Source organism: Ranitomeya imitator, chromosome 3 (assembly GCF_032444005.1).
Source record: "Ranitomeya imitator isolate aRanImi1 chromosome 3, aRanImi1.pri, whole genome shotgun sequence".
Classification (NCBI taxonomy): Eukaryota; Metazoa; Chordata; class Amphibia; order Anura; family Dendrobatidae; genus Ranitomeya; species Ranitomeya imitator.
The window spans coordinates 798,995,529-799,017,969 of NC_091284.1; the positions used below are offsets into that span (position 1 = coordinate 798,995,529).

Sequence of the window (22,441 nt, forward strand, 5' to 3'; positions counted from 1 at the left end):
CTTCCCCATAATCCATTTGGAAGTGTCTGGATCATACTTCCAATTCTCCTCTTTAGCTGTTTTTGAGACCTCTATCATACAGTGTATGATTTCTTCCCACCCATTGTCTTTGATAATTCCACCTCGTTCTTTACTCAGTTTTTCCCATTCTGTACTGAACATAAGTGCTTCTGAAATTCCCAATTTTTCTCTTACCCTTCTAATCTGACTTCTGACTGTCTTCCCACATCTTTCCTGTATGATATCTGCTGCTTCCACTTGTCCTAAGACGGTTTTTGTCTGTTTATTTCCCATTTTTCTTTTTTTGTTTTTATTTTTTTTTCAATATTAGCTATTTCTACCCCAGGTGACGTTTGGACAATCACTTATCCTAGGTGATGTCTCGTTGCCTTCTCTCCTAGGGAGCTAAAATATTGAAGGGCTGATCTGCTCCATTCTTTCTAATGTGCAGAATGTACTTAAGTGCTATTATGCACGCAAACAGACCCAGCAACACCAAACAGATCACCAAACTTTCTGTGTCAGTTAGCATACTTGTCCCAGGCTCATGGACCCGCGTCCTGGGCTCATTCTATCAAACCTTATCCAGAAATGAAGGAGGTTAAGCACTTAAATGAGAGTCAAGCATGGGCGGAGGTCTCCCCGAAAGGACGCAACCACATGACCCAGTTAGGCTGACTTCCGTGTATAAGGCTTATACCCCAACTATTTCGGCTTATTTTTCTACGCACTTTTGCTCTTCTTTCACAACATACCACAACCTTCACACTGTTCACACACTGCCAGGGACAGGACTCATAAATCTATACAATATAGTAACCCGAGTTTTATAGGTATCTACTCACTACTAGACTAACCCAGCGTGACACGGCTCATAGAGATCTTTCGGATAATACAAGGCAGATAAAAGAGAACTAATAATGTCTCTTACCTGGCCAGGTTTTTCAGTTCATTTGCCGTCCATTATCCCAGATCTCCATTGTCCGTATCTGCAGGTGAATCTCGAGCAAATACTCTCATCTCGGGTCCCTGTTCGGGCGCCAAAGAAATGTTAAGTCCTTCTCAGTCCCTGGCTTACTAGAGGTAGGGATCCTGAGTAAATGACACGCAAACAAGGTATTGTGTGATCATATACAGGGGAAGCCCAGGAGCACATCTCTCTCTCTGGGCTTTGCCCTCCCTTTATATAGAAAGAATTATTCTTTTACAGACATGCGCACAAGCGCTCATATTTCACTATCTCTTACATAAACAATCTATACCAGTCTTTATCAGTAGAAAGTTACATCATCTGGAAGGTGAATGAAAGGCTGCTATTGAAAGAAGGAATGCACACATGATTACTTCCATAAAAGGAAATGTCAAGTCAGCAGAAATGTATCTTGTTGTAAGCGAGATTTCTCAGGAAGAAGACAAGATGGATTCCTTTAGTTCAGTCTGATCTCCACACTGGTAAGAATGAGCAAATTGATTATAAAAAATCAAATTAATTCCCAAAAATCACAGATGCTAGTGAATTAAAATTTAGAGAGTTATATTTGTGCAATTTCAGAAAAATAGTAACCGCTGACAATTTCCTGGATTAACATATGCCATGAAAGGGAAACAGATAAAAAAAATCATATTCACCTAGCAACTCATGTGCCATTGCAGCTCCCTGTTGGTCTTCCATTGGCTTTCTAGTTTCCTTTGTCAGCTTCCCATTGGTCCTACACTGGCTTTCTAGGCTCCTGCTGGAGCTTCCCAACAATTCTCGACCGGTTTCCTAGGCTTCTCCTCTTTACTCTTTGCTGGAACTTTCAGCTAGTCCTCAACTTGCGTTCTGACATCATGCCATCAGAATGTGCTTCGAGAACTAGCCCACACCATAAACACTGATGAACAGTGAAGAAGAGATTGGCGCTCAGTGGAGTCAGGCAAGGTCCAGTGGGGAACTGCAACAACAGGGACAAGTAAGAGGCTAGTTGAGAGTGAATTTTTATTGTTTTTTAACTCTTTCTTCATCCATTTGTTGTTTTCCTTTGGAATCGGTAAACATCAGAGCATAATAAATTGACTTTTTTAATGGCAATCAAGGCATGTTTGATTTGCATTTATTTAATACTATGCAAATTTTATTCCCCGGCTGACTCTTAGCAAATATGATGAATTTAAATTTTGGCAGATGTGCTGATGTCTAGTTGCTGGCTTCTCTGCATTAATTTTGCCATCCCGGAGTAGACAAACTAGTTTGATCAACATTGCATTTCATCCAGGATGGTAAGAAGGGTAGGTGTCTGTCAACATAGTGTCCAGAGCATGGTGCTGTCCCGATACCATGAGGCAGGCCAGTACACCAGGAGAAAGTGAGGGGGTCATACTAGGACAAGAACTCAGCAGCAAGAATGCTTCCTGCTCCTTTGTGCAAGGAGGAACCGTGCCAGAGCCCTGCAAAATGACCTCTGCAGGCCACTAAGATCCATGTGTCTGCTCAAACTGTTAGAAACAGAATCCATGAAGGTGGTATGAGGGCCCGGCATCAACAAGTCTCTTTTACACATCCGTTTTTTAGAATCAGTCACAATCTGTCAAAGTGTTGAAAAGACGGATCCTGTGCCGATTGTAAAAAACTGATGCACTGGATCCGTTTTTTTGACGGATCCGTCGAAGTAGCGGCAGCCGGAATTTAAAGAAACAGAATTTTGGAGGAGAGAGAGAGAGAGAGAGAATATTTTGTCCCTGAATGGAAAAATGGGTTAAATTAAAGGACTAGAAATTCTTCCGGACATGCTCAATTTCAAATAATGGAAACCGTCACTGGATTCCGTCTTCTGACGGACAGCGACAGATCCTGCGCCCATAGGCTTCCATTATAGCCAACGACGGACGGCACAGGATCTGTTGCTGTCCGACTTTTCGACGTACACAAAAAACGTTCCTAGGTCCGTTGTCTCTGGCTAACTGACAGTGACTTTATGACGGATCCATCAAATGACGGATGAAACGGAAGGCCATCCATCACAATCCATTGCTAATACAAGTCTATGTGAAAAAAACGGATCCAGCAGCAACATTTGCTAGATCGTTTTTTTTCTAAAAACGACAGATTGTGACTGATTCTAAAAAATGGATGTGTGAAAGAGGCCTAAGTGTTGTGCTTACAGCCAAACACCATGCAGGGCAATTGCCAGAGAACATCAAGATTGACAATTTTGAGATTGGCACCCTGTAGTCTTCACAGATGAGAGCAGATTAACACTGAGCATGTTACAGACGTGACAGAGTCTGGAGATGCCATGGAGAACATTCTGCTGCCTGCAACATTCTCCAGCATGACCAAATTGGCAGTGGGTCAGTAATGTTGTGGGGAGGCATTTCTTAGGACTGCCATTAGGTACCGAGATGAGATACTCAAACCCATTGTGAGACCATATGCTGCTGCAGTGGGTTCTGGGTTCCTTCTGATGCATGACAATGCTAGACCTCATCTGGCTGAAGTATGTCAGCAGTTCCTGCATGATGAAGGCATTGATACTATGGACTGGCCCGCCCGTTCCCCAGACCTTAATCCAGTCAAGCACATTTGGGACATCATGTCTAGTTCCATCCATGTTGCTACAAAGACTGTTCAGGAGTTGACTGATGTTTTAATCCAGCTCTGGGAGCAGATCCCTCAGGAGGACATCTGCTGCCTCATCAGGAGCATGCCCAGGCATCGTAGGGAGGTCTTACAGGTACGTGGCGGCCACACACACTACTGAGCATCATTTCCTTGTATTGAGGCATTTCCACTGAAATTGGATCAGCCTGTAATTTGATTTTCCACTTTGATTTTGAGTATCATTCCAAATCCAGACCTCCATGGGATATTCATTTTGATTTACATTGATCATTTTTATGTTTTATTGTTCTCAATGCATTCCACTAAGAAATGAAGAAAGATTTGCAACTGTGATATTTCACTCAATGATATCTAGGATGTGGTATATTTTAGTGCTCCCTTAATTTTTTGGAGCAGCATATAATTAAAATGATAAATTTTAAGGGCAATCAAAAGGTTTATCCAGTCTAATCTGCCACCAGTTGCTAATCAATTAGGTCATAAGCTTTTAGAGTGTTTTTATTTACCAATGTAAAAAGGGAATTTTGTATAAAAATGCAAAGTGTGCATGGCAAGTTCTACTTACCTTGCTAGAATTACAAAATCAGACCCTCCCAACTTGGCTTGATCGATATCCTTGAGGCAGTTGCCTTCTAGTGCTTTTCTTCTTCTGATAGGCTGGCAGCTTCTAGTCCATGAAGAATAACGATTTATTCGCTTATTTTGCACGTGTTGGAAGCCGCCAGTCCATCAAAAGTGCAAAAGATCTAGAAGACACCTGTGCTTGTGCGCAATTTCAGAATAGCTTTTAATGAAGTACCCTGTCCTATGGGACATCAATTAAGTTGGATTGAGTGGGGGTTATCTTTGATCACGGAATTTGAAGACAGTTTTTCTGAACGCCTTCTATACACTTCATCGGGAAGGGGAAAAACATCCTTTTTCCATATAGCATATTACATCATATGGGTGTATATTTGCCAAAGTTTGAGTCTTTTTTTATGTGCGAGAGGGACTGTTACCTCTGATCCCTAAAACTTTGCCCCTGGACACTAAAATAAATTTCACTGCATTGGACCTCATGATGCAACCTCTTTAGAGAGAATGTTGATTTTATAAAATTAAATTGCCCTAAGTCTATACGCTGCACTAATCCTCATTAGTCTGTAACTAACCATGAAGTATTATACAATTGTGATTATCCCGCACGCGATTTGATAAAACAGTAAAGATATATAATTAAGTTCCAAGCACAAAACATTAAATGCATACAATTAAGTTGCATGGATTAATTTACATAATTTATAACTTCGAAGCTCATCACCAAACAATAGATGACCAAGTTCTCCAGCTCCGCACCGCAGGATACGGAAGTTTGAACACAAAGTATCCACAGAATTAATAAACTTGTCATTAAATATTCATAAATACAACACTCTCTCACTTTAAATACTAAAGCCATAGATTCAGACATTATTTTTTTTTTTCTTAGGAAATTAGTCTGGGGAATATTTTGTAGTTACTTAAAAGAATTATTATTTTAATAATTCAATGACCAACATGTCTATAAATTATTAAAAAAGAAACAAGAAAAAAATGTGTAATCCTCTAATTTTCATTAAAGGGTGTTGAATTTTAACTTTCTTTACCAATTTATCATGGTTTTCAAGATCTCTCAATGGTCCAAAAAGGGATGTTCTCCGACACCAAAGAAAAATAGTTAAAATTTAACCTGTGATTATATAGGATAAAAAAAAAATTGGCAGAATGTGCACTGTAGGGAATCATGCTTTCAGGAAGAGATTAGGTAGAGTTCACCCCGACAATGCGATTTGGTCCAAACAGGTGAAATTTTACTGTTCACATAAAACTCCAGGGGATTCAAAACCAAAAACAGCCCCATCTGGTCACAAAGGTATCACAGCACATAAACAGTTAATTTATCAGGGCACATATAGTTATGGTCCAAAGTGTTGGCACCTGTGCAATTGTTCCAGAAAATGAAGTATTTCTCCCAGGAAATTATTTCAATTACACATGTTTTGTTATACACATGTTTATTTCCTTTGTGTCTATTGGAACAACACAATAAAACACAGAAAAAAAGGCAAATTGGACATAAAACCCCCCAAAAAGGGCCAGACAAAATTGTTGGCACCTTTACCAAAATTGTGGCTAAACAAATTTGTTTCAAGCATGTGATGCTCGCTCAAACTCACCTGTGGCAAGTAAGAGATGTGGGCAATATGAAAATCACACTTGAAACAAGATAAATAGGTAAGAAGTTTACTGAATCTTTACTTTTGCATGGAGAACAGAAAGAGGAGAAGAGAACTGTCGGAGAACTTGAAAACCAAAATTGTTGAACAAAATTAACAATCTCAAGGTTACAAGTCCATCTCCAGAGCTCTTGATGTTCTTTTGTCCATGGTGCACAACATACCGTATTTTTCAGACTATGAGACGCACCGACCATAAGACGCACCCCAAATTTGGGGTGAAAATTGCAGAAAAAAAGATTTTTTATAAGATGGGGGTCCATCTTACTGTCCGAATTTAAGGTATCTTACCTGAGGGCTGGCGGAGGCAGAGCAGGGTCACAGAAGGCATGGTGTCGTCAGAGGTGTGGTGATGATGAGGCGTGGTGGGTGGTATGGCGTGCACCTGAGCAGGGTCCATTCCTGCTTAGGTTGGCAATGCCACAGCCTGGTGTCCATGGGGGGTTGCGGCAGTTCTGTGGCGGCGGTGGCGGATGTGTGGTCACCTCCTCAGGTGAGGTGACGCCGCGACCTAGTATCCAAGGCGAGCAGCAGAGCTGTGTTAATCACCGGTTTCTCGGTGGCGGCGGCCAACTTCCTGAGTCCACGCGTGTGCAGATTGAGTGCTCTGCTTCCCGGGGCTTCAGGAAAATGGCTGTGGGAGGCCGCGCGTGCGCAGATGGAGATCGCGGCAGCCATTTTACTGAAGCCGAGATCTCAATCTGCAAACTCTGCTTCAGGAATATAGCCTCCACGATCTCAATCTGCACACGCGCAGCCTCCCGTGGCCATATTCCTGAAGCCCCGGGAAGCAGAGAACTCAATCTGCGCACGCGCGGCCTCAGGAAGATGGCCGCCGCCACCGAGAAAGCCATGATTCACCCGGCTCTGCTGCTCGCCTTGATACCGGGCCATGGCGTCACCTCACCTGTGGAAGGGACCCTGCTCACGCCATGCCGCTTACCGCGCCTCATCATCCCTGCACCTCTGCTGCTGCCACACCACTGCCGGTAAGCCTGCATTTGAACTATAAGACGCACCCCTCATTTTCCTCACAATTTTTTTGGGGGAAAAAGTGCGTCTTATAGTCCGAAAAATACGGTAATCAAGAAGTTTACAACCCATGGCACTGTAGCTAATCTCCTCGGACGTAGACAGCAGAGAAAAATTGATGAAAGGTTGCAATGCAGGATAGTCCAGATGGTGGATATGCAACCCCAATCAAATTCCAAAGAAATTCAAGCTGTCCTGCAGGCTCAAAGTGCATCACTGTCATCACAAACTATCCCTCAAGATTTGAATTAAATTAAATGAAACGCTATGACAGGAGACCCAAGAGGACTCCACTGCTGACACAGACAGTTGAGAGGCATAAGAGGCTTGTTGACGGTTATAGTTGTGAAGGTGATCTCTTAAAGTGAGATCAATATGATTGCTTGTACCTGACCAAATATAAGCTGGGTGCTAGCTTAGAGGCCAAGAATGCATCACATACACAAAGATGATACACACAGCCTCTCTCAGCGAAAGTTGTTCCCCAACTGAAGTTTATTCTGAACAAAGGAAGATACTAAAAACATGGAATAGGGGAGGTCGCACAACTTCTGAATAGTTAGTGTCACTCTGATTGGTTCATTCCAACTTCATTTCCAAATACGGTGTATTCCAGTATCTTCAGTCCTGCATTCCAAAGAATCCTTCCAAGACAGTTTCAAGGATCTCCAAGACATCTTCAAAGACGCAATCGCCATCTTGCTACACCATATCTGAACTGACTTATATAAGATTTAATAATTGATTTCATTAGCCATTTTCTCCATCACATAGGAAGTGATTGATTGCAGTTATTCATTCAAAAGGGTGTGCAACCAAATATTAAGTTGAAGATGTCAAGAATTTTTGGGGTTTATTGTGACAGTATGTCCAATTTGCATTTTTTTGTCATGGTTTGTGTTACAGTACAAGCTAAGGAAATACACATGTGTATAACAAAATTTGTGTAATTGCAAAAATTTTCTTTAAGAAATACTTCATTTTCTTCCACGTTGCTCAAGGTGCGCTGAGTGTCAGTGGAGAAAATCGTTTTTATCAGAGGATTTCATCCACTATAAGTTTATCCTCAAAACTTATAACTATCCCTTCATCTGGCCAAATATTTCTACTTCACCACCCTCATCATTTCACTAGCTAACAATCCGAAACAACTTTTTTAAACCTAAACTCCCTCCTGAGTCCTAAAGCACAGGCTCCCATCACGAACCTCAGTGGTGAGGATTTGGTCACTCATTTCCTAGAAAAAATCAACCATATCCATCAGGACATTTCTGCCCAATCTACCCAGCACCTGGATCTCCTTCCCTGCCACTCTTTAAGCTCACATGCCATCTTTGAGCCTGTTATAGAATAAGAAGTTACCTGGCTCCTCACTTCTTCTCGGCCTACAACCTGCAACAGTGACCCTATTTCCTCACATCTCCTACAGTTTCTCTCACCGGTTGTCACCACTCACCTAACTAAAACATTTAACTTCTCTCTTTCTTCTGGTATCTTTCCCTCCTCATTTAAACATGCCATCATAACCCCTTTGCCTAAAAACCATCCCTCGACCAGGACTGTTCTGCTAGCTATAGACCTTTCTCTAATCTTCCTTTCATATCTAATCAACTGGAACGATTGGTCCTCTCCCGTCTAATCCTCTATCTCACAGATCACTCACTTCTTGACCCTCTACAATCTGGTTTCTGCTCTTTACACTCTGCCAAAACTGCCCTTACTAAAGTCTCTAACAAAGTATTAAAAGCAAAATCTAATAATTTCTGCTCCCTGCTGATTCTCCTGGATCTCTCTGCTGCATTTGACACTGTGGATTATCAGCTCCTCCTCTCTATGCTCCGCTCTGTCGGCCTCTAGGACACTGTTCTCTCCTGATTCTCCTCCTACTTCTCTGACCGCTCCTTCACTATATCTTTTCCTCTGTCTTACTCCTCTCCTTGTCCCCTTACTATCGGGGTTCCTCAGGATTCAGTCCTAAGCTGCCTTTACTTTTCTCTATATAAAGCCCCATTGGTCAAACAATCAATAGATTTGGGTTCCAGTATCAACGCTATGCTGACGACACTCAATTATACACTTCTGCCACTGATATCACCTCCACCCTAATACAAAATACCAAGAATTGTGTGTCCGCTGTCTCTATTATAATGTCCTCTCTCTATCTGAAACTGAATCGCTCCAAAACTGAACTTCTTGTGTTTCTTCCTTCTACTAACCTAACTCTACCTGACATTGAAATTTCCTTGGAGGGTTTAACCATAACTCCCAAGCAGAAAGATCTCTGTTTTGGGGTTATATTTGACACTCAACTTTCCTTTATTTCCTATATCTGATCACTCACTCGCTCATGTCACCTGCATCTCAAGAAACATCTCCAAAATCCGATCTTTTCTCACCTTTCAAACTGCTAAAACTCTTACTGTCGCTCTTATTCACTCTTGTCTAGACTACTGAAACTCTCATCTGATCGGTCTACATCTTATTAAACTGTCTACTCTCCAATCCATTCTCAATGCAGAAGCCAGGGTCATATTTCTGTGCAGGCCACTTCCCCGAAGCCTCCACCTTGTGCCAGTCATTACACTGGTTACCCATCCGCTACAGAATACAATATAAACTCATATCTCTCACTCACAAAGCTTTCCACAGTTTCGCACTGCCCTATATCTCCTCCCTCATCTCTGTCTATCTCCCTACATGTTCCCTCTGTTTTGGATCTGACCTAAGACTAACCTCCTCCATAATTTGAACCTCGCACCTCCGTCTCCAAGACATCTCCCATGCGCCAGTTCTCTGGAATGCACTACCCCACATGATCCAACTGTTTCCTAGCCCCAAGTTTTTAAGTGTGCTTTAAAAACACATCTCTTTAAAGAAGCCTATCACATCAACTCACTAACCTAACTCTCCCCTGTTCCCTCCTAAACTTTATTCACAATCTGCTCCTTCCTATTCATCTGTCTCCACACCCTCCATGCAAATGATACCTGTATCTAATAATTGCACTTAAACACACTGGCTGATGACCGGATCATGAAGAGTTATATGAAAATCCCTATTTATTACACTTGCTGGATCTGAAATGACAAGCACTTTTCACCTATTATGGCCCCTTATTTCCTGGTAGATTGTAAGCTTGCGAGCAGCAGGACCTTCACGCCTAATGTAACTGTTTAAACTGTCTTACCTTGTAATGTCTTTATTGTCTGTACGTGTCCTCACTTAATTGTAAAGTGCTGAGGAATTTGTTGGCGCTATATAAAATAAAATTATTATTATTATTTTCTAGAACAATTTCAAGAGAGCCAAAACTTTTGGCCATGACTGTATATGTTAGTGAGGCTCACGTGAACAGTCCTTTCTACAGGAGCAAACCTTATGCACAGAAGAGGCACGATCCCACCAGTCTCACTATCCACTTCAGCCTGAGCTCCAGCACCAGTGTTCAGCTCTGGGTACAGTTCACACTGAACAGACTGCAGCTTCCGCATGTTCTTAGGCTACGTTCACATTAGCGTCATGCGACGCAGCGTCATCGACGCACGACAACGCATGCGTCATGCGCCCCTATCTTTATCATTGGGGACGCATGCGTTGCGTTGTCGTGCGTTTTCGGAAAAACGCACGACGCATGCGTCGTTTCACCGCACCTGGGTGGCGTCGGAGACGCTACATGTTGCATTTTTGTAGCGTCAAAAAAACGCACGCGTCGCACTTGCGTCGCTCGTGCGTCGTCATTGCGTTACAATTTCCCATTGAAACCTATTGACAACGCACTTGCGTCGCATGTGTGCGTCGTGCGTGCGTTGTGCGACGCATGCATCGTTAACTAAAATTAAACAAAAAAGTGTCTAGACAGTGCAAACAGTGATAAAAACATCCCCCATATATAAAGAAAATGTTGGATTGTTTGTCACTTCTGCTGCAGGCTACACATCAGGCTACACATCAGAACAGACTGTCTTTTCATCCGCTGTCCAGAGATGTAAGTATAGAATGATTCTCTGCATTTTCTACATGTTTTTTAAAATTGTTTTTGCAAGTTGTGTATTATATTCTGCACTGTGGTTGTTTAAAGATATTGTTGTATTTTTAGTCTGGTTGTGATTTTTGGCGTTGTAAAGGATGGCGTTTCATTGTCTGCGGCCTTGATTATTGTTCTTTCCAGGATAGATTTTTCTTTTCCATTTATTTGTTTGGTGGTGTTTTTTGGATTCAGTTGTGATGTTTTATTCTTGCGTTATATGAATTTTATTGTCTCCGGCCATGTTGGTTTTATTGTAAAGTATGGTAGTATAGAATGATTCTGCGCCCTTTTATTAAATGTAATAATTTTTATTGCAAGTTGTGTATTATGTTCTGCACTGTGGTTATGTAAAGACATTGTTGTATGTTTCTGGTTGTGATGTATGGCGTTGTGTGGCCTTTTATTGTCTCCGGCCCTGTCGGTTTTATTGTAAAGTATGGTAGTATAGAATGATTCTGCGCACTTTTATTAAATGTAATAATATATATTGCAAGTTGTGTATTATGTTCTGCACTGTGGTTGTGTAAAGACATTGTTGTATGTTTCTGGTTGTGATGTATGGCGTTGTATGGCCTTTTATTGTCTCCGGCCCTGTCGGTTTTATTGTAAAGTATGGTGTGTTATTAACGTTTCTGCCCTTAATTTTGGGGGGTTGTTAATTTTTTCCTTTCAAAAATCTATTGTGTTTTTTGGGTTGCTCCGTGCATACTGTACTTTTTTTTTAAAAAAAAACTCTCTTTTGGGATTACCACTTGGGTCTGTTGTATATTTGTTTTGTTATCTGTAGGCTTTTGTTTACTCTGGCATTGGGTTGTCTCTGCCATTGTTTCTTTTAATCAATGTGGCAGTGTTGTTTGCACAGCGTTAGTTCAGTTGGAGTGCAATGTTCTTTGTGGTTGAAATGTAAATGTTTTTTGTTTTTTTTAAATTGCTGTATTGTGCCAAGGAGCATAGGATAAATGTTATTTTGTTCTTTATTTCAGAATTGCATTATGGCCAGCGATTCCAGCAACACCCCACCGCTGAGGAGTCCGGTGAGTACATGATCTACTGTTGCTTACTATTCGCTGTCATTTGTAGATGGGTCACTCAACTTTTTGTAAACTATTTTGCAGGCTTCTTCAAGTGAGGAGGAGAGCCAGGAGGAACAGAGGGAGCAGGAGCAGAGACCACGGGGCCAAGCTGTGGTTGCAGGACGGCGAGTAAGTTTTTATGTCAAACCTATTCCTTTTTTTTTCTTAAATTTTTTTGTTTTTGCGGGTATGGGGGGTGGTGGGAGGGGGTGGTGGTGGAGGTGGTAGGTGGCGGTGGAGGAGATAGGGACAACATTGTTTATCTTGCAAACATTAATATTTTACATTTATTCTAGGTTTCACAACGGGCCCATGATGACCAACTCGATATTGACATGATGGTAGCAGCCATAGAGGAACGGGGAACGTTGTGGGACAGCCGTGACCCCCGGCACGCGGACCAGGGCATATTGCGGCGTTTGTGGATAGAGGTGGCACAATCGCTGTGGGATGGCTTCGACAGCGCTTCCCCCGTGGCCAAAGCTAAATTTCGTAAGTATTTCCAAAATGCTGCTGTGACCCATCAGGCCAGGATTACACAACCGTCTGTGATGTCTTCTATTGAGATTGCACACGGTTGCGTAATCGTTTTCAATATATTCTCTAAAACTTATTTTTTTATACACAGTTAAACAATTGAAGACCAGATGGCGCTCCATGAAGGACCGTTTCAGGAGGGGCCTGAAAAAGGAGGGACAGATCCGTAGTGGTGCTGCAGCGTCAAGGACCTCTGTGTACAAATACAACCGTATATTGCAGTTCTTGCGACCGGTCCTTGAAAGCAGAGAGTAAGTATAGTACCTACGCACACACCTAGTTTTTACAACATGCATATTCACGTACTATATTCCAGCCACGTAGCTTATTGCCCAGCCATTTATTTTGGCAAGTACGAAGTATAGAAATGAAGAAAAAAATGCAAGCTCAACGAGGCGTGAAAAGTAAAAAATACATACTTTTATCCACTTCAATCATAAGCAGAGGATGAAACATCAGCACAATACAATAGACACTATGTACGCGTTTCAGGTGACAGGGAACATCAGACCTGAAACGCGTAGATAGTGTTTTTATTGTATTGTGCTGATGTTTCATCCTCTGCTTCTGATTGAAGTGAATAAAGTATTTAGTTTTTACTTTTCACGCCTCGGTGACCTCGTATTTTTTATTCATTTCTGGTCTTCTCACGCTTGACACAGCGGCTCCGTGCTCTGAGCCTTCTGGGATTACTAAAATGGTGAGCTTGACTTACTATTTCTTTCCCTGAAATCAGAAGTATACAGAACACAGAAAGATAGTAGATTGGCCATGCCCGGGCAATATTTCATAGTGGAGTAGTATAGTGCCCATCCAGGTGTATCCCAGTTTTTTTACACACAAAAACTTAAAATATAATAGACACGGCATACCTTCTACTGCAAGGCAGGTTATGTTCCCATGGTTGCTCAGCTCACAGGACCTGTGATGACGTCTCGGTCACATGACCGTGACGTCATGGCAGTTCCAACGGTAAGCGTAACTGTCGGGCGTTACAAACCGCAACCATGGGTGACTATTTTGGAATCAAGAAATGCATTTTTTATTTTAAGATTGATGCGGCATATGCAGTGTCAATATTAAAAATAGGTTAATATTAACGGCGGCAATGGATACCGCCGGTAAAGTTAATTAATGACGCATGTGAAATGTGATATTTAGTATACTAATGGTTTCCTTATGTTTTCACAGAACACACAGCAGCACCCGCGAGACTGTCCGACCCTCTGGAGCGGTCCTTCGTGAAACGCCATCTGAACCGTCGCAGCCATCCCACAGCGAGAGCAGGTCTGCACCACCACAATCTGGCGAACCGGCAGCCGGTCCATCAGATGTTCCCCTGGCCGAGGCCTCTGTCGCTCCTTCCTTCGGGTCTTCCCGACAGCGTCAGCGGGCCTCGGACAGGGCGGTCATGCCCGAATTTTTACATTTGAGCACCGTATTTCAGAATGGTTTCAAGGCGCTGTGCGATAAAATGTCCAATATCGACCGGCGTCTTGAAAACATCGAATCGGAGCTCTCGAGGCCGGCCAAACATTTTTTTAGTGCCATTCACAAGGGCATGGTTGAACATCTTACGCCGGAACTCCAGATTTCGGTCATGCAGGGCTGCAACAACGCATATGTCACTGCTCTGCAGCAGGCTCGGGTCATGCAGTCAGCGACTACAGGGCCCGCAGGACCATCGCTGGCTGCCATGACTCCGACTCCTGCTGCAGAGCACCACCACAGAGCTCCGCGTGCCGAGGGCCACCGCCACCGCCACCACAGAACACAGCCCCAAAGTTCTGATCATGCCAGGCCTTCAAGGGCACACAGACGGGAAGCCGACCCACACCCAGAGGGAGAGAGGAGGAAAAAAAAGAAGAAGACGACGACAAGCACTACAACCTTGGCTATGGCTGCTCCCAAAACAACCACTAGTACACAGCCTGGGTCGACCCGGAGCACTCCAAGTACCCAGCCTGGGTCTACACGGAGTACACCCAGTACCCAGCCTGGGTCTACAAGGAGTACACCGAGTACACAGCCTGGGTCTACCCGGAGCCGGAGTAGCCAGCCAAGGACACTGGTCGTCCCTCCTCCTCCCTCACCTCCTGCTTTGGCAGTCTCGCCACCGTCAACTGGCTGGATTGATGTCGGCATCCCGTCTAGTGTCATAGACTATGCTGCTTCCTCCCCCTCGTCCTCCTCCTCGGTCTCCTCAACACCCCCCAAAAGTGTGGTATATCAATCCCCCTTAATTGCTGACATAGATACCCCTTAACATTTCCCTTTTCTTTTATTTTGTGTCCCTAATAAATTGTTATTTTTTTTAAAAATACTGAGTTTTTATTGTCTCAAATAAAGTTTGCACCAAATCACACCGTGCGCCGTATACACAAATATTGTGTTTGTAACACCTGATGTGCAATGTCTGATAATATTTTATAATTTTTTTTTTTCATTTTTTTATAGGGCTGTCGCTCATTGTACTATGAGATGTTACAAACACAAACAGCATTGCTCAATATATCAAGTTTAAAATGTCCCATCACACAACGATTTCATTAACGATATAGTTGGTTTTTGTGTGTAACCAACGTTATCTTTTCTGAAATCGTACAACGATTAGACCCCTGCTGTGAGATTATTGGTGTCAGCGAATGATTAGGAATTTTTTGGGGTAACTGATCACACGCTGTCATTGTTGGATCTGCGTGTTTGACACCGATCCAGCGATGTCTTTGCTGTAAACAAGGGAATATTGGGTTACTAGCGCAGTGTTTTAAACACTCAAATATAAGTGAACAATACCCCCCAAAAAAAAAAAAAAGGTGTCAACAACGTCACTCGCCGTCATCTTTCCGCAGTGACTGACACTGTGATTCCCGCCCGTAAAGCAGAGCACACCGTTGACTTAATAATAAACGCTGTGCTTTAGGGCTGGCACAGTACGGAAAGATGACGGCGATGGACGTGTCACACACCGGAATGAAAGTTTTTTTTTATTTTTTTAAATTACATTAACAGGGAAAACATCGTGAGTGCGGCCATGCGCTTCATAACATTACCCAGATTACACGGGGACTTGCTCTTTTTTGGTCGCTGGAGAGCTGTCTGTGTGACAGCTCTCCAGCAACCACGCAACGACTAAACAACGATCACGGTCCGGTCGTATCACTGGTCGGTATCGTTGGATAATAGTTTTATTACGGTACCTTAAGAATATTGGTCAGGTGAGGTGGTAGCAATGTTCACAGTGTCGCCACTATTTGACTCTGGACGAATTCCAGCATCCTGAGTGCAATAGTGTTAACTCTGTAGAGTTTTGCAAACATGATCGTCTCCCTCCTTGTCAAGCCTGGTTCATTATGCAAATAGTCAGCAGGATTAAAAATGGTTGACAAGGTGGGAGCCGATCATGTTTATGTCAAAACTATGGAAAACACGGCTAAAATATTTTTTTGTTTTGTCACAGTCCATTTGGGTACTGGTGCTCACATAAATTTTGTGGGACACACATTAGTTTATATAACATTGGATTTTACAATTTGATTATTATGGAAAAACATATGGGAGATTTGTTTTGTGAAAACGGAAAGGCACAAGAACTTTATTTAAAAACACAACGCATTAGACAATCAGGGGACATTATAACAATAACCTTACATAGGATGGTAAAATGACATGGACTCCACAGTGTTTACATGACATCATAATACCAAGATGAATTAAACCATTTGATCTTGCCATGAAACACGGCCAACATCTGAAACAAAGTATGCAGCAAATTGGTCCCTCATTGAGCAATCTCCACAGTTGTCCGCAGAGGATGATCTTGATAATCAGGCAATGGATTTGGTATGGGTTCATCGAGTTCCACGTTGACTCTCTCTTTATCAATAATAAAATTGTGGAGAACCACACACGCCTTCATCACCTCATCCACTGTCTCAATTTTCAAATTTATAGCGGATCCTAAGATACGCCATTTGGAGACAAGGATTCCAAAGGCGCACTCCACAGTTCTTCTGGCCCTGGACAGTCTATAATTAAAAATACTTTTGGTGCGGTCCAACCCCCGACTGGAGTACGGTTTAAGTAGGTTGCCACTCATTTGAAAAGCCTCATCCCCAACCACAACAAATGGTAGGGCCGGTCCTTCGGTGTTGGGAAGAGGTCGTGGCTGGGGGAAATTAAAATTGTTATCGTACAATCTTCGGCCCATATCAGACTCCTTAAATGTCCGTGAATCATTTGCACGGCCAAACGCTCCAATGTCCACAGCGAGAAACCTGCAGTCCGCACCTGCAATTGCCATGAGCACGGTGGAAAAGTATTTTTTATAATTAAAAAATTAGATCCACTTCTGGAAGGCTTGGTAATCCTAATGTGCTTCCCATCCACGGCTCCAATACAGTTAGGGAAAGAACACACTTGTTCGAATTTTTGGGCGTTGGCCTGCCATAATTCTGTTGTAGGGATGGGTAAAAATTCTTCCCGGAGGTTGTCCCACAATGCGCGGCATGTGTCGGCAATAATACCAGACAGTGTGGAGACTCCAATCCGAAACTGGAAATGCAGTGATCTCAAGGTCTCTCCGGTAGCAAGGAAACTGACAAGAAGAAAAAGAAATAAATGTAATTAATTAAATTGTTATGAAAGAATTTTTCAGTCTTAATTACAATCCCCTACCCCACAAAACCAAAACACGTTACTTTAAAAAATGGCAAGAACATATAAATCCTTCACATTGCATTACGTACCGTGGAGTCACCAGCAGACGTTCTTCGGGGGAAATCGATTTACGGAGCTGCGTGTCCTGCCTGGAAATGGTTCCTTCCACCAGACGCAGCAGATATCGGAAGCTGTTTTGTGACATCCTGGTGTATTCAAAGTATTTCTCCTGGTTCTCATTTAATTCGCCAAACAGACAATGGTAGGCTCCACGACTCTCTCGGACTTCCACTATAGGGTGTAGCCAAAAACGCCGATGACTCCTTCTCCGTAGTTTGTCTCTTTTCCTCTGTTCATGACAGGCAATAGCATAAGCAATAGCAAGTGCTAATTCCAGCTCAATATTGAGGTAGATACTCTCCATGGTACGCTCCATCCTGATGCTGTATGGTTGGAAATAATCTATGCCGGGTTATATATACCACTATTACATTAATACCCACCCTCATCTACCCATTGGTGGCATTATCTATTGTCTAGACACTAGACCCACCCTCTTCTATTCATTGGTGGTGTTATCTAGTGTCTAGACACTAAATTGTGTGGAAAGATAACATCATTGTTTGACAACTAGTGTTGAGCATTCCGATACCGCAAGTATCGGGTATCGGCCGATACTTGCGGTATCGGAATTCCGATACCGAGATCCGATACTTTTGTGGTATCGGGTATCGGTATCGGATACATAGGGATCTGTAAAATAAAGAATTAAAATAAAAAATATTGATATATTTACCTCTCCGGCGGCCCCTGGACTCAGCGCGGGTAACCGGCAGGCTTCGTTGTTCAAAATCAGCGCTTTTAGGACCTGAGAATCACGTCCCGGCTTCTGATTGGTCGCGGGCCGCCCATGTGACCGCCACGCGACCAATCACAAGCCGCGACGTCACCGCAAGCTATTGACGCGCTCATTTTTAAAAATGAGCGCATTAATGGCTTTGAAAGACATAGCGGCTTGTGATTGGTCGCGTGGCCGCGACCAATCACAAGCCGCGACGTCACCGCAAGCTATTGACGCGCTCATTTTTAAAAATGAGCGCGTTAATGGCTTTGAAAGACATAGCGGCTTGTGATTGGTCGCGTGGCCGCGTGGCCGCGACCAATCACAAGCCGCTATGTCTTTCAAAGCCATTAACGCGCTCATTTTTAAAAATGAGCGCGTCAATAGCTTGCGGTGATGTCGCGGCTTGTGATTGGTCGCGTGGCGGTCACATGGGCGGCCCGCGACCAATCAGAAGCCGGGACGTGATTCTCAGGTCCTAAAAGTGCTGATTTTGAACAACGAAGCCTGCCGGTTACCCGCGCTGAGTTCAGGGGCCGCCGGAGAGGTAAATATATCAATATTTTTTATTTTTATTCTTTATTTTACACCTCCCTATGGATCCCAGGGCCTGAAGGAGAGTTTCCTCTCCTTCAGACCCTGGGAACCATGAGAATACCTTCCGATACTTGATGTCCCATTGACTTGTATTGGTATCGGATATCGGTATCGGCGATATCCGATATTTTTCGGGTATCGGCCGATACTATCCGATACCGATACTTTCAAGTATCGGACGGTATCGCTCAACACTATTGACAACGCATGCGTCGTAAAACGCTGCGTTTTTTGGGAAAACGCAACAAAAACGCACAAAAAACGCTGCGTTTTACGACGCATCCGTTCGACGCATGCGTCAAAAATGGTGAGTTTTTGCGTGCGTTTCCGATCCGTCGTGCGTTGCGTCGGCGACGCTGCGTCGCATGACGCTAATGTGAACGTAGCCTTAGCAGCTCCAGCACACAGTCTTCTCAGCTTTCCTAGCTGACCCATGCAGTCTCTATTCAAAGAGACTCTGGCTTGTCTCTATCCCAGCTATAGGTCACATTTTAGCTGCTCACTCATCAGCAGCACACTTGACTCTGCTCCATCCAGCAGAGTAAATCCACATGGAGAGAAGTAGAACCGGAGAATAGAAGCCGCGCAGACCACAATAAAGGTATCAGAGTTACACACACACTCTGTTTATTAGCCTACGCGTTTCATGGCCAACAGGCCACTTCATCAGGGCATCAAGATTCATCAGTAAAAACAGGTATATATACCTACAAATACAATCAAAAAAATTATATACAAACATGTATAAACCCCACCTTCTTACGACATCACTTCTGGTGAGAACGCCCACTTTAAATAAAAAATTTATAAATACACCCATAACATTAATTACAAAACATTAAAATACATAAAACACAATAATCAATCTTTAGAACTACAAATATTAATCAATAAATAATAAAAACAAATATATATAAACATTTCTGGTATCTAGATCAACCAGGATCAGAACTCACATATGAAGAAACCTAAAAACTATCCTCCAGAGAATAAACCTCCGTCTTATACCACTACACCACCTGGTGGTCTTAGGTGAGGGCAACTATTTATCCTGGATCCACCAGTTAAACCCATTCAAGACGCTATCATATGTTGACCCATAATAAAGGAAAAACAAACAAAGGGCTCATATAAGGTAACAACATCACATAATATGAAGTAAAAAAGTAAGGGAAAGAATGGGTTCCCATATGCTCAATTTCCACAACTCTTTTCGGATATGAACCCATATGATCTAGAGGTCTACAAACACTACAAAGGAATAAGCAGCACCTCAAACCAGTTAACCACCGGAGTTCATGAAAAATGGGGAGCACTGAGGTCCATAGTCTCTCCCCACGACGACACACGGAGGAACTCCTACAATCAAGAAAATCCATCACAGAAGAATCTCCGTGAGATGAAACTCATGATATTAATTACTTATAGGTACCTAGAAGAGGTCGCTAACCTCATTCAATTCACCAGGGCTTAAGGTGCCCAACTTAAATATCCAATATGTTTCTTTTTTACCCAGGACCTCCAATCTCCTAGGTGTATTAACAGGCACATGATCAATGGGAGTAACAGATAATTTAACATTCCCATGATGAACTATGGTACAATGTCGCGACAATCCATGTTCAGAAAAACCTCTAAGAATATTAAACCTATGGGAATTCACACGTTTGTGAAGAGGTTGAGAAGTTCTTCCCACATACTGTTTACCACAGTTGCACTGAATCAAATAGATTACGTGATCTGTCTGACACGTCATTCTAAAATTGATATTAAAAGCCTTCCCTTTTTTTGCAAACGACGTGAAGCTGTCAACATTGTTACTAATAGATCTACAACATTTACACCTACGTCCATTACATCGGTAAGAACCGTAACAGCCAATCCATTCTTTACCTACTAAAGTGCATCCAGAGGAGGAAATCTTAACTACACTAGGTGCCAAAACATTTTTTATAGTAGGAGCCCTTTTAAATGTTACTGTTGGTTTCATGGGAACCACCTTATTAAGGATCGGATCGTTTAAGATCACACTCCAATGTTTTTCTAATATATTCCGTATTTGTACATTTTGTGACGAAAAAGTAGTAATAAAATTTGTTTCAAAAAGGTTTTCTCTAACACCCTTATTTTTGTCAAGATGTATAAGCTCATTTTGGGAACAACCCTTAACGGAATTGTAAGCCTTTTTAACAAGCTTCACCGGATATTCTTTTTCCTGAAATCTCTCCCTAAGAATTTTACTTTGTTCCCTAAATGCTGTATCAGAAGTACAATTTTTTCTAATCCTATAATACTGATTCCTTGGGATGTTCCTAAGCCATAGTCTATGATGGTTACTCTCATAGTGAACATACCCATTGGCATCCACTCTTTTAAAATGGTTTTTGGTCATGATCTCTCCGGCATCATCAATATAGATGTTCAAGTCTAAAAAGGTGACACTTTTACTATCCACACAGGGAGTGAGCTCCAAACCCCAATGATTATCCCTTATAGCATCAAGGAAATCAAAAACCGTATTATCTACATTATTATAGATAATAAATATATCATAGTAACATAGTAACATAGTAACATAGTTAGTAAGGCCGAAAAAAGACATTTGTCCATCCAGTTCAGCCTATATTCCATCATAATAAATCCCCAGATCTACGTCCTTCTACAGAACCTAATAATTGTATGATACAATATTGTTCTGCTCCAGGAAGACATCCAGGCCTCTCTTGAACCCCTCGACTGAGTTCGCCATCACCACCTCCTCAGGCAAGCAATTCCAGATTCTCACTGCCCTAACAGTAAAGAATCCTCTTCTATGTTGGTGGAAAAACCTTCTCTCCTCCAGACGCAAAGAATGCCCCCTTGTGCCCGTCACCTACCTTGGTATAAACAGATCCTCAGCGAGATATTTGTATTGTCCCCTTATATACTTATACATGGTTATTAGATCGCCCCTCAGTCGTCTTTTTTCTAGACTAAATAATCCTAATTTCGCTAATCTATCTGGGTATGGTAGTTCTCCCATCCCCTTTATTAATTTTGTTGCCCTCCTTTGTACTCTCTCTAGTTCCATTATATCCTTCATGAGCATCGGTGCCCAAAACTGGACACAGTACTCCATGTGCGGTCTAACTAGGGATTTGTACAGAGGCAGTATAATGCTCTCATCATGTGTATCCAGACCTCTTTTAATGCACCCCATGATCCTGTTTGCCTTGGCAGCTGCTGCCTGGCACTGGCTGCTCCAGGTAAGTTTATCATTAACTAGGATCCCCAAGTCCTTCTCCCTGTCAGATTTACCCAGTGGTTTCCCGTTCAGTGTGTAATGGTGATATTGATTCCTTCTTCCCATGTGTATAACCTTACATTTATCATTGTTAAACCTCATCTGCCACCTTTCAGCCCAAGTTTCCAACTTATCCAGATCCATCTGTAGCAGAATACTATCTTCTCTTGTATTAACTGCTTTACATAGTTTTGTATCATCTGCAAATATCGATATTTTACTGTGTAAACCTTCTACCAGATCATTAATGAATATGCTGAAGAGAACAGGTCCCAATACCGACCCCTGCGGTACCCCACTGGTCACAGCGACCCAGTTAGAGACTATACCATTTATAACCACCCTCTGCTTTCTATCACTAAGCCAGTTACTAACCCATTTACACACATTTTCCCCCAGACCAAGCATTCTCATTTTGTGTACCAACCTCTTGTGCGGCACGGTGTCAAACGCTTTGGAAAAATCGAGATATACCACGTCCAATGACTCACCGTGGTCCAGCCTATAGCTTACCTCTTCATAAAAACTGATTA

At 42.5% G+C, this 22,441-nt stretch overlaps 1 long non-coding RNA gene across 1 annotated transcript; it reads left to right on the forward strand.

Moving 5' to 3' along the window:
* The first annotated feature begins 12,439 nt into the window (after positions 1–12,439).
* On the forward strand, positions 12,440–13,767 carry LOC138672363 (uncharacterized). The gene is made up of 3 exons (XR_011319725.1): positions 12,440–12,483; positions 12,620–12,779; positions 13,720–13,767. It is a non-coding gene; the product is annotated as an uncharacterized lncRNA (long non-coding RNA).
* The last annotated feature ends 8,674 nt before the right edge of the window (positions 13,768–22,441 follow it).